The 13,352-nt window shown below is 41.2% G+C and overlaps 1 protein-coding gene across 2 annotated transcripts in view; it reads right to left on the reverse strand.

Moving 5' to 3' along the window:
- Amot (angiomotin) overlaps positions 1-12,032 on the reverse strand; it is a 67,718-nt gene extending 55,686 nt beyond the window's left edge. For both annotated transcript variants that reach the window (XM_058571661.1, XM_046420844.2), the window contains exons 1-2: positions 11,601-12,032; positions 3,835-3,903 (exon numbers count right to left, since the gene is read on the reverse strand). The gene's annotated coding sequence lies outside the window, so the exon portion shown is untranslated. The remainder of the gene's footprint in view (positions 1-3,834; positions 3,904-11,600) is intronic.
- Between the last annotated feature and the right edge of the window lie 1,320 nt (positions 12,033-13,352).

Here is a 13,352-nt window from a genome sequence, read left to right on the forward strand (position 1 = left end):
GTCAGAACCAAAACCAGAAAGCAGTTTTTTATTTGTTTTTTCTTTTGTTTGGGAGAGGGTACTGGGGACTGAACTCAGAGGCACTTGACCACTGAGCCACATCCCCGGCCCTATTTTGTATTTTTTATTTAGAAACAGGGTCTCAATGGGTTGCTAAGCATCTCACTTTTGCTGAGGCTGGCTTTGAACTTGCAATCTTCTTGTCAAGGCCTCCTGAGCAGTTAGGACAAAATGCTAAGGTAAGAGCCCTTTCACTACAATATATTATCTGGTATTATTAGCTAGTACAGAGAAGATTCCTAATAAATATTTATTAAATTGAATATACTCTGGTTTAAGAGATTATAAATCTGGCTTAACATCACCACTAATTTTCCCAGTTCTGTGGGAAGTAAAACATTAATAACAAGAGAAGAAATTTTAAAAGGTAAGAGGAAAGTGTTTAGCTAGAATTATGGCAGAAGTTCCTTGCAAAATCTCTCTTCTTGAGACTTAGATATGTACATAAATCCCCACTGATCAATGCTCCCAGGTTCTTGTTCTAGATCTTGTAACCATAATACTATATTGGCATTTGCTCTTACTTAACTCTGCATTAGCTTAAGAAAAGGTTTAAGGAAAGAGTTGGCCCCAACTCTTTGCTCCTACCTCTACCTTTTCCTAGATTAGGCTGAAAAATTATCTTTAAACCACAGCTAGGGCTCGATATTTCCAAATCTTACTGAGGATCAGTGTGAGAGATCTGTTTCTAAGATGGTAACTCAAAAGCTTGGTCAATTTGGGGTCCTGGTTATACTTTACTGTGCTCTGAAGCAGTTAACTTGAACAAGTTAATAGGCAATGAAGGTGATCAACCCTAAAGTGGAAATGAGCCATGAAATACTGGGTTGCAGGGAGAATCCTGTTGCCACTCCCCCTCCATCCCCAACACCCACATCCATTTCAGAGGACTCAACCATGCTATCACATCCCATTCCTTATCACCTCAGAAAAAGTGTAAGGGGCCCAAAAAATCAAATTGAACATAAAATGAGAAAAGTTCAGGAATTCACCTAGAAAATGCCTTCTTTACCAATCTCTTGCCTCTGATGGCATACTACACACTTTTATTCTTATTTATACTTTCTTTTACAAGTAAAAGAAGCACAGTATGTAAATATTATAATAGAGAAAATAAATCATTTATTAACCCCAGCACCTCAATCCAAGCATAACATCATAGAATATTCCCTTCAGTTCTTCTTATATAGTTTTTAATTTTTTTTTAGTTGTTGATGGACCTTATTTTATTCATTCATTTATATGTGCTTCTGAGAATTGAACCCAGTGCCTCACATGTGCAAGGCAAGAGCTCTACCACTGAGCCACAACCCATGAATCTATGAAATACTAATGTACACAATATCTTGGATCCTTCGTTTCACTTTATCATAAGCATTGTAGCATAGACTTCATAACAAACATTGTAATGGCTGTGTAATAATTCATTAAATGAGTGCATCAAGATTCACTTACCCATTCTCCAATTATTAAGACATGAATGGCTTCCAGTCTTGTGTGATAGTCTAAATAATGTTACAAAAACAACTTTGTGATTTGTCTTTTTTGATATTTTGGATTGTTTCCTAACAATAGAATCCCAGAAGTGAAATTAATAGGTCAAGATGTATGAATGTTTTAGACAACCCACTAAAAAAACTACAACCAGTATATACCAAAGCCCCATAAAATCTCTAGCTCACTTAATGAAAAGTTCTCCTGCTCCCATTTCTCCAAAAGGGCAGAGCAGGGCTCTGTGGAGGGAGAGAGGCCAAGAGAAGCAGTGTAGTATCCCAGCAGCTTGCGAAATGGCAGAGTGGAATTTGGGCTCCCCTGGGAATCCAGCTTGCATGCACTTGCCCCAAATTGCCACTCAGCCAAGAAGCTAATTAGTAAAAGCATCAGGTGGGTGAGAACAGGTTCATGGCCTGTAATGGCTTATATCATCTTTCATTTTTGCCCTTGGAAAGATCTGACAGTCAGCTTGAAGACATTCAGTTCTAGTGAGACAGCCTGCTACATTCTGAAAATGGAATTTGTTAGTTTTTAGATCCCAATTTTCAATATATCCTAAAGGACATTTTACTGGATAGAACTAAACATACATGAGCCAGGCACCGTGGCCCACACCTGTAATCCCAGCGACTCAGGAGACTGATGCAGGAGGATCACAACATCAAGACCACCCTGGGCCTGGCTACTTAATGAGAATATGTCTCAAAATGAAATATTAAAAGGGATGAGGGTGTAGCTCACGAGTAGAGCACCCCTGGGTTCAATTTTCAGTGCCAACAAAAAAAAAAAAAAGAAGAAACTAAACATTTAATGACCAATAACTCTATTCACAGCCTCAGTTAAGGTAGCACTTTTAAGGTCAGCTCTATTTAATATTAAATGACTAAATGGCACCTGTATTAAATAGTCAATATGTTTTAGACAGAGGTTTATTTGTAGACTCAATCATAAAATTTATCCAGTACTAAGGCAGAGGAGGCAACAGGCCAGAGATGGCCCTGGCTTAGGGAGAGCAGCCATAACGGGCATTTTTTTTTCTTTCACTTCTTTGCCAGAACTCTCAGAAAAGGGTATTTTGCTTTCTACCATCTCTGTGTACCCCCTGTCCCAATTCTGCTCAATATGGAAAACTGATTACCTCTTCTCTAGGATCCTACTGGCTTTTGTATACATGATCATTACAGTACTGATCACAGTGTTATTTTCCATAGGCATTGAGGGAGCACTTAACTATAGCCATACCTGGTGTTATATAGGCCCCAGGGTGGGAAAAAAAGAGAAAGAAAACGGAACCCAGTCCTCAAGGAGCTCCCAGCAAGAAGAGGAGTCATAATGCAATGGAAAACAGAGGTATGAACAAACAGCTCTGACAATGTGGAGGACTCTGCACTCCCTTGAAAGCTTCCCTGAGGGGAAAACTTCCATGAACTGAGTACAAGACATGGAATGTGGGGACTAACTAGATTTCAAAGACAAGCTGAGATATATCTTTGGGAGTCATTAGCATATGAGTAATAGCTAAGATCCTAAGAAAAGGTTTGGACCATACAGAGTAGAAATGGAAGAGACTCAAAGATGAAACTGAGGATGGACCCTAGAAAAATTTATCATTCGAGGATTATACACTTTGCAAATGTGCAAGTGAGAGAAATTCCTTTATTTACTCCATGTTTCCCCCCTCCATATACCTTATTCTTTTTTTTATTTTTGGCAGTCCTGGTTTGCACACACTAGGTGAAAAGCCATTAAGCTACATCCCCACCCCTTTTATGTTATTTTGAATGGGGTCTTGCTAAGATGCCCAGGCTGGTCTCAAACTTGTGATCCTCCTGCCTCAGCCTCCAAAATAGCTGGGATTATGGGACTGAGTCACCAAGCCTAGCCACCATATACTTTCAATCTAAACATTGAAATAACACATTGCTCTAAGGATGGAAGCCCTCGGCTTCACACAGAGAGAAAAATAAAAGTTAATTCTCTCCATTTATGCTTCTAAGTGTCCAGGCAGAAATCACAGCAATGTATTGAGCTGGAAATGGAAATGAAAATGGATGGACTGGACTGTGAGATATTAGAGGACACAGACTAGGTGTGTGGTTTTTTTCACTGTATGTGCACAAACACCTAAAACTATATATATATATATATATATATATATATATATATATATTCCTTAATAATTGCATATTGAGTAAATAACAACTTCCTTCCTGAAGATTTTGCTAGAGGCAACAGCAAGAGAAGAAAAGATATGAAAGACATGGAATATATTATTATTACCTTTAGTTCTTCAGTCTTCCTTCTAAGAAGTCAAACACTCTTTCACTTCTGTTATCCTTCTCAGCAGCTCTGTGCAGAAATAAAGGCATATACAATTAATTCCATTTTACAGCTGGAGAAACTCAAGTTCAGAACAAATAGCTAATGATAACTAATTTGGCCAGGATGAGAAGCCAGGTCTGACTTTCGGCCCTATGTTCAATTATAAGACAAAATCCTCCACAGACTGCTTTCTGGTTCTTAAGAGGAGAGTTCACAAGAAAAATCCACTCAAAAAGCAAACTCCTTTAGCACTCCAACAATATCTTGAGCAAGTGAGTGAGCTGCACCCAGCAGAAAATATATAAGATGTCTGTGCAAACCAACACTGGGATGGCTAAATGTAATTCCCAGGGGAGCTCCCTGTTTTGCTGAACCTTTTCAAAGGGAGTCCCCTCCTCCTATGGTATGGTTTTTGTGTCTGAGTGGGTCTCAGGTGTGTAGTGCAGGTGTGGCATCCAGCAGGTGCATGGACAGGGGCCAGCATTTCGTATCTTCATGCCAAAGGGCCTGAGTCACTCTCCCAAGGCAGGAGCAGCCCCTCCTCCTGCTACTGGCCTGCAAGCACTAGCAACCTGGTTTGACTGAGCTGCCACCGCAAAACTAAATCTAGACTCTTCCTTCCCAAGGAGGACTATGGAGTGATGAGTTAAATGACAAATCACATAACCCAGACAACTTGCCCACTTGCAAACACTAGTGCAAACATATACCCTGGGGATAGCATCAGGGAACATATGTACAGAATGACTGGCCCCTACAAGTTATGGGACAAAGGAAAACCACAACAGACCCAAATTATATATTCTACTATAGAGCATCTACTGTACTGCAAATGGCCCTGAAACCTGAGAGGCCAGTACTCATTCCCCTAAAAAAGATGGAGTATAGTAGAAAGAATTTGCTAGGCTGGGCTGGGGATGTAACTTAGTGGTAGAGCACTAGCTTATCATGGGAGAAGCCCTGGGTTCCATCACTAGAATGGCGAGGGTAGGGGACTGCTAGCAATCTTGCCTTCCTATTGTCACCATAACCCCTCTCCTTCAGGCTATCAAGAGAGAAGTGCTTAGTCTGGTCCCAGAAAGCACCAGGTCAGAAAACTCATCACATTCCCCTAACCAAAGCCTAACTGGCAGCCTGAGGCAGACAGAATGCTCTTGGGGGTAAAGGGGGTCATCAATATTTTCTTAGCTCCCAAAATTGTTTGCTTTTAAAAAACAATCTGCCTCCCCCAGTCCCTCCCTCCCTTCTCCCTCTCTCTCTCAACACACACACAGAGCAGAGAGAAAGTAATTGTAGAAGGAAAGAAAATCAAATATTACCTTAATAAAATGGTTTATTATGATTAGTTGTCTTTCTCCAATTCACATGGGAAACTCAAATGAATACACTTTGGTTTACAGCCCATGATCCAGAAAGTTAAACTGGCTACTAAACTAAAATGTGATCACTGCATATAAACAGAGTAAAACAAAAATCTAAACTGAAAACCTAAATGTAATAAAGAGGAAATTCAATTTCTTTAAAATAGGCAATTTAAATAATTTTCCCCATCTGTGATTTTTATCTTAGTTTGCTATCACATGGAAAAAAGTCACTAACTCAATGTAAATCCATGCCCCTTAAAAAGAACCAAAATGAGTAAGGGATGCACTAATTAGCTTCCTAATGGGGAAGGTTTTAATTGAACTATTCTATAACAACCTTCATCAAAGTTTCCAGGACAACTTCGTAAAAGGATGTCAAACCTGGCCCATATTTCTATACCCTTAAAAATAATTCTCAATACACAGAAACACAGAAAGCTGATTTCTCTTCAATGCTGTTAACACTCAGGCCACTACATTTTCTGATGTCAGCAATCCCCTTCCCACAAATATTCCAAGTATGCACCACCGTCATTCTCCTTTCAATTATGTGGTTTCTCTGCTCCTTTACTGATTGAGTCCAGGCCTCTTGGATAATGAGAAGCATGTGCAGTGGGGGGGGGGGGGGGGGGGGGGGAGAAATATGCTCTTAAAAAACACATACATCAGTTTCATCTGCATTATAAAGGGGGGAGCAAATCATTTGTCCATATTAAAAGGATCACAATGTGAAGTTTGTTATTGGATATTATAAGGGAAAAATGAATCAGTATCCATGCCTAACGGGGGGGGGGGAGTTGGTGCGATCTGTACCAACACCATTAAAAATAAGGGAGAGCCCCCCAAATTCACCCTTTCTAGCTTGGCCACATTTATATTTAATGTTATCTTAATGTTGCCTTGGGGGGTATTTAAGTTCTGACATACACATGGAAATGAGCCACGAATTGTACAGCAAGCATAAATATTCCATCATTAATAAAAACCAGCTGTACAAAAAACACTACAATGGCTGGATTTCAGTTACTGGCTATCGTCAGTATTTGTCACAAGCAAATATTACTCAAAACTTTCTCCCTTAAAGCACGGACATGAAGAGATTTGCTTTACTCTAACATTTTGGAGGAGCTTTGAAGAACTCACTGATCACTATGGCACATTCCAACAAATGTCTCTTTTTGAAGCTATTCTTCATCAATCCAGCAGTGGCTGGAGTTCTTATTGGGTCCTCAATTTACCTCAGAGTCTGAAAATGTTTCATTGTTTTTCAAAAAGCTGAGAAGGTCAATAATACAAATGTAGGGTCAATCTTAATTATAGTCAGTAAGGCAATGGGGCACCAAAGGGCACTGTATGTTATAAGAGAGCAAAGCTCATTAAAAGTGAACACCTGCTCAGGACCCTATAATAAGCCTGCTCTGCCACCATCATGCAAACACCTTTCATCCAATGACCTCAAAGCATGCACCCAATATGAAGCATGCCTAAACACCTCTGTGAAGTATTAATATCCCTGCTTCCCAGAAGGGTAACTGAAGCTTAGAGCAGCTAATTCATCTACCCTTGGTCACATGGCAAGTCAGAAAGGACTGGGCAGAGAAACCCAGATCCTGGCTTCAAGTCACACAGGCTAATGCCATTTCATGGAGTTGGGGCAAGAGTGAAAGTGACTTTACAAATGTCAAGCAAGCCCACAGAGTTTTTTTTTTTTTTTTTTTTTTTTAAGTAGATTTTTTTTAAGAGTTGCTTTAGGAAATATTAGCAAATAGATCCATCTGAATTTTTCCCTGTGAGCACATATTACAAAAAATATTCTTGTACTTCACTTGGTACCTCATAAATATGAAAGATCCATACCTTGTTTTTCTATTTTAGAGAAAGTTCATTATTGACCCCATCAAAAATTGGAGATTTCATGTTGGCTATAACTTTGTTATCAAAGGAAAATTAAAGGTCCACATAACTGAACTTTCACTACATGGTGAAGAACCCATTGTGTGTGAGCCACTTCATTGCACCTACATATCTTTTATTTAAATGCCTTTAGTCCTTAGTTTTCTTGCTATTTTTTTCAGGCTGATTTAAACATATTTTTTTCAAAGCTATAAAACTAGCTTATCTGTGCTGGCCAGCTTCTTTCTCATTCCAGAGATTTCATAGTCTACCCAAATTTGTACCGTTTTAATGGGATATCATAATACAGTGCTTTAAGAATCATTGTCAATGATTTAGATAAAATAAAATGTGGTTCCTGGTTTTTGTTTGTGAGTTTTGTTTGTGTCTGTTTTGTTACTTTAAAAGAATGGGGGAAGGTAACAAGCAGTCATAAGAATAGAAGTAAAAGCCTTGTTAGATTTATCAACAACCCCCAAATCACAGAAAATTGTTTAGTGATTACTTATTAAAACAGAAACAAAACGTATGTGATGCTTCATGTGTACTCGGTCAGGTTCCAACTTCATTCCTCTACACAGGTTTACAAAGCAAGGACTTAGGACTTAGGTAAACTCTTATTTTAAAACAACATTGTCTATTTCTTTGACTTATAATTATGTAAAATTCACTTTAGTACAGGCATAAGGACTTGAAAAGAACCAGGAAAAATGAATGCAGGTGATCTGTTAGGATGCTGGGATTTCTGATAAAGTTTAGCTTTTCAATTTGATGTTGTTAAACTATAAAACAATGTTTTTATATTGATACATCTTTACAGGCTCTTTAAAAAAAAAACAGGATGACTGCATGATTGAATTTCTAACAAAGCACCTCATGTATTTCTAGAAAGCACCTCATTCTAGTAGCAATCATTCACATTTGCATCTAATAATGAAGGCTAGAGAGAGAACCAAAAATTTCTGAGAACTGGCTCTCAAAATCACACGGCCTGACCTCTGCAATTTACAGTGGAGGATGATTGCCAAGGGTGGTAAACCAAGTTATAGTTGGGCCTACAGCCCAGGTCATTCACAGCAATAGGCTCACAGGAGAACTTACCATAGATTCTCAGATTTAAAATGGCATCAGTTACCATTAGTTACTAGAAATGTTTTTCTAGATCCTTGTGTTAGTCAAATACAATAATTAAGAATAAAATCTATTACTGAAATGAAGTAGACATCCCATGCTTAGACTTGTTCAAAATCCATGAAATACAATTTATTTCCAGAAAGTAATCTTAGCTCCCTTCTCCAAACAGTTGTGGGCCGGAGCTAACATGGCCAGCATTATTACAAGTCAGAATGATTTAAACAATTAACTCCAACCAACATAACAAAAAAAAAAAAAAAAAAAACTTTCAAAGCCAAATAATGACCTCGTTTAATTCAAGCAATAATCATTACAACAATTTCTAATGTATTTCTTTATGCAATAAATATGTTCCTGAGAATATCCAGTTATAGTAATTTTTATGTATATATCAAGTTACCGTTTAAAGGCACTAAGTACGAAAGTTAGTTCTTTCAAAGAAAGCTGTTGGATTCTTCTATAAAGAAAAAGACCTATTTTCTTTCTTTCTTTTTTTTAAGATTGTGTGTTGTGTATGGAAGGGGCAACTTCTCTCCTTTCCCCGGCCTAAAAAGGGTCAGAAGCCCAGTATAGGGGAGGTAATGCAGTATGGCCAGCATGTTTAATGCCCCCTTAGTTCCTTGGACCAAATTGTAACCTCTGACTTGGGGGTGGGACCCTCGATTTTGGACCAAAGTCCACAAAAGGCAGCAAGGAATGAAAAGTAAGAAAGACTAAAGACAACACATCATAGTAAAACACCAACAAAAATTCCTGGGGACAGGAAATCAATGGATCACAATTCTAAACAAATTGGTTTAGTCTCCAGCTAATTAACTTGTCAAGCAGATCTCTAAATCCACTGAATCCATGGGATAAAGAGGTGATGTAATAGGAGATTTGGAAACATCTACCCATTTACCATCCTAAAAGGCTCTGCCACGACCACACACACCTCTCTCCACTCCTTTCAGTGGGTTTAAGCTGGGCTTAATGGGTGCAAAGGACAATTTCTACCAGACAGTCCCTAAGAATAGACTGTTCTCATGCATTCCAAATGCTCAGTCTCCATGGAGGAGACTACCTGGCCACAAGCATTTTCCAAGAGGGAATATATCCTCTGTTCTTCTTCATTGGTAACATCCCCCACACCCTGCTGCCCCAAACAAAACAATTTCAAACCATCCTGAGAACTTCAGGGGACTTTTCTGGGGTAAAGGAAAAGAAAACTTAAGAGGGGAGCAGGAGAGTGTGAGAAACTCCTCTTGTCTTCAAATGGGGAAAAAAGGCCTTAAAAAGCTGGATCAAAGGAAGAAAGGGGGATGGGGGAGAATGGCTGCTTAATTACAAAGACACCCTTTTAAAGAAGGCACAGGCCCTGGGAGAGGGCTCTTGGGAGAGGCCCAGAAGCAGATGTACCCACTTAGGATTCTGGCACTCAATGGGACCTCAAAGTCAGAGCATCCATCCCTCTGCCGTCCCATTAGAAGGTTCTTAAAACATTCTAGAAAGAATCTGCTTCATTCTTTATAAAACTTCAGAAAAGGCAACTCCACAGAATGCCCTAGTTATGCATCAGTCTAATAAATCCTACTTCATAAACCAGAAATGAGATTTTAAGTTCCAAATCCCAAACGGTATTGAATATGAATTTTTTAAATTCCCTTTCTAAAACCTTTTAAAATAGGTAAGCAGCCCCACAACATTCACGTGAAAGTTACTGTACATACAACTGTGGTCCCACGTTTACTTCTCGTCCAGGCTGTGAAGTTTAAAAAAAAAAAAAAAAAATTCTTGCAATTTTACAGAGCCACAAACTTTTCCAAAGAAAGAAGTAACCTCAAATGAAGTATGATGTCTTGCCAGAAAGTGTCTGTAAATGACACCGGATAAACCCATAGAGAATAGCTGGAACCTGAGTTATCCTCTGTAAATAGATGCAACTACTCTACAACCACCTGGCTATTAAAATGTCCCAGGCCAGTTACAAAATGTAGTTTGGTCAGGCCAACTTTTCCCTCCCAGCTGATCCGAAACCTGATAGCCTTTAAAACTGTCGCCATGTAACTTTCCTTCTCTACCTTCCTGCTTTCCTTTCCCCCACTAAAATCAACCAAAGGAATTATTTTAAATATAATAGCTTGCTCCCAAATAAGCAACAGGCCACGGATATCTCAGTAACAGGTTTTTAAACACCACCATTCTTAAGACCTTAATGTCCTTGTCCATTTGAAGATAGGTGGAAGATAGGTGAAAATTTATCCCATGTCCAAAACGGCACTACAGACTATTCATAGTTACTAAATGGGGGTACTGAAAGGTCTAACTGAGGAGGCTTCACAAAAGCTGGCCTGAGAAAGAACTTTTCACAAAGCCTAGCTCAAGGACACTTAAATATCCTTAGCCCTTCATCATTGAAGATTATGGTGACTAATTATCTTCCTTTTGAATGGGAGAAGGTTATATTCATAAAAGTTTTAAATCACCTCCCAATGTCCACTCCTTGTGGTAGGAAGAGGGAGAACTGAACAAATCAACTCAAGGTGTGGGAAAACTTTTGCTAAATGATACTAGAGACTGAAAAACACTCTCACATAAGCTTTCCCTTTTCCTCTACCATTAATTTGTAATGAGTCACTTAATTTATCAGGGACCCCTCACAGTTTATAAAGACTGTCATTTTCCCTCTCACTTTTCCTACTCATCATTTTCATATACCAAGAAGTCCATTTTACTGTTGAAGCACCAGGCTTGGAAACTCAAGGCACCTGCTTGACAGTGCAAAATTACTTACTGCCATCTTCAGATCTTATAAAGCTGGGAAAGGCAACCCCCTCCTCACCATGAACACCAGCACCAAAACCCACAAGCACACACACAAGAGGTTGTAGATTACTCCCAGCCTTTAAAACTTCAAGAATTCACAGCCCGGGGGTCAGGGAGGGTGTGCCCCCACCCCAAACCTAGAAAGCCCTCTAGTTATCTGAGATAAGCACGAGTATTCATGCTGGATGTTAAGGTAGACCTCAGCTTCCCTTAGGTCTTTAGTTCCTTAAACGATTAATTACCTAGAGACCTACAAGATACACAGGAGGCAAGGAAGTAAAAGTACCATCAAGTAGTGGTACCCTCTAGCATCTCCTCGCCAAAGTAGGACGGGAGAGGAGTGCGCACTCTTCAATTTAACTCGCTGTACATCCCAGAAAACTCATGGCCAGCTGCAAAAAAAGTAGAACATTCGGGTATCCCCACACACATCTAGACCAACTCACTCACGCCGAGGGCACAATCAAGTTCACGCCACCATGGATTTCGGTCCCAGTTCCCCGCGAAAAGTAACCACGCGTCTCCTACCCCTGAAGGCAATGAAGATGACGACTCTCTGCTAGCTGAAGTGGCTTCGGTCGCGGGCCAGAGGCCAGGGATGGGCAGGGGGGAAGCCCCAACTCCTGGCTGCTCCCCTCCTCGCTGCTCCGTCCGGGATCTCCTTGGCGGCAGTGGACAGGCAGGATACCGGGCCGGAGGGTGGAGCAGCGGATGGTGGGAAGCTAGACAGACTGGAGGTGGTGGCAGTGTGGGGGAGGCGGTAGGAACTAAGAGGAGAGGAGGCAAAAGAGAAGAGATGGAGGAGTAATTCAGGGGTCTACCAGTTTAGGCAGCCAGAAAGCTCCTCGGAAGGAAGGGGCGTGACTGCGATGAAGGCAGCTCCTGGGCAAAGGATGGGAGGTTAGGGGAGGGGGAGGAATGGGTGGCTTTTCTTCTTTCGGTGAGCGGCTAGGACCGCCCAGGAGCGAGGAGGGTGGACTACGGAGGAGGGCGGAGTAGAGGGCGGGGAAATAAGGGCCAGAGCCTGCCCGGACCCTGGAAGGCGGGGGGACGGGCACGCAAGAGAGGCGGGGCCGGGGGGCGGGGAAGTTTCAAACAATTGAACGGCGGGGTCCTGGAGCTCGGGTGAAAGCAGGGGTCCTTCGCTTTCCTCTCACCAGCGGGACACGACTTGGTTACGGAAACCCTATGTGTGTACACGCAGGGACTAACCAGGAGGAAGGAAAGGGGTTTGAGGAGACTACAGTAAAAATCCGCAGCAACAGCGCATCAGAGTCGCGTGGGAGAGTCAGTGCAGCTCCCCGCCTCGCAGGGGGAGGAAGAAAAACAACAGAAATGCTGAAAAGCAGCTTCTACCAAACCTATTTAAAATAATGCAGGAAGGAGCAATACTCCTTCGTTTTCCTTTCCCTATTGCTTCTTATTACCAGCAGGCTCCCACCCAGATCACAGCTCTGAGAGACACCCTCCTTTCTTCCTTCACTACCCACGGCCTCCCACTCCCCGCCCCCCCTCTCCCGGCTGCGGTTCCTTGGCAGGCGGGGGGCCCTAACCCCCCTCCTGGTGGCAGGCCGAGCGGGCAGGTTGGGGGGAGGCGTGGGCGGGCCTTTGCAGAGGCTCCACCTGTGGGGCGGGCTGGGAGCACAGGCCTGGGCGGAGCAAGCCCTATATGTAAGTCCCACCCACCATTCTTTTGCAGCTACCTATTGGCCAGTTCTGGACTGGGATTGCTTGTGATTGGTCTTTTCAATCGCCAATCCGATTCTTTCGTCCCACCCGCCCTCAAAATTAATAAAACTACACAAGAGGCTATTGTCTGGCTCTGTGTTCTCTCCCAGTTACTGCTGGGAATAGAAAGATGAGACGTTTGTTTCTTAGTCTCATAAAAGAGTGTGACAGTGTGTCGGCTGACTCCAGTACACTTTTATGTTTATGGCACTGTCCAACCCTTTGGGAATAGGTAACTTTCCCTCTTAATTCATTAAGAGAGTAAATTAAGTGTCAATGTGGTGTTCAAAAACTGAGGAAAATTGATATTGCCTAAGAATACAAAGGGTTAAGTGCAATAGCATCCTGGGAGATGGAAAATCTACCATTTTACATCTGGGAAAACGAAAGCACGAAGAAACAGTTTAGGGATAGCAAAATAACATGGAATTTAGAACCAAAGGAAGAATTCATCGTGGGCTCTAGCGTTTATTAGCTAGTTGTATGACTTTTAAGTGGCTTAGCTTCTGAACCTTAATTTTCCTATCTAAATAAATGCTATAAGATATGCCC

This window comes from Marmota monax, unplaced genomic scaffold, assembly GCF_021218885.2.
Source record: "Marmota monax isolate L192 unplaced genomic scaffold, Marmota_monax_Labrador192_F-V1.1 WCK01_AAM20220418_F8-fsc00050, whole genome shotgun sequence".
NCBI lineage: Eukaryota > Metazoa > Chordata > Mammalia > Rodentia > Sciuridae > Marmota > Marmota monax.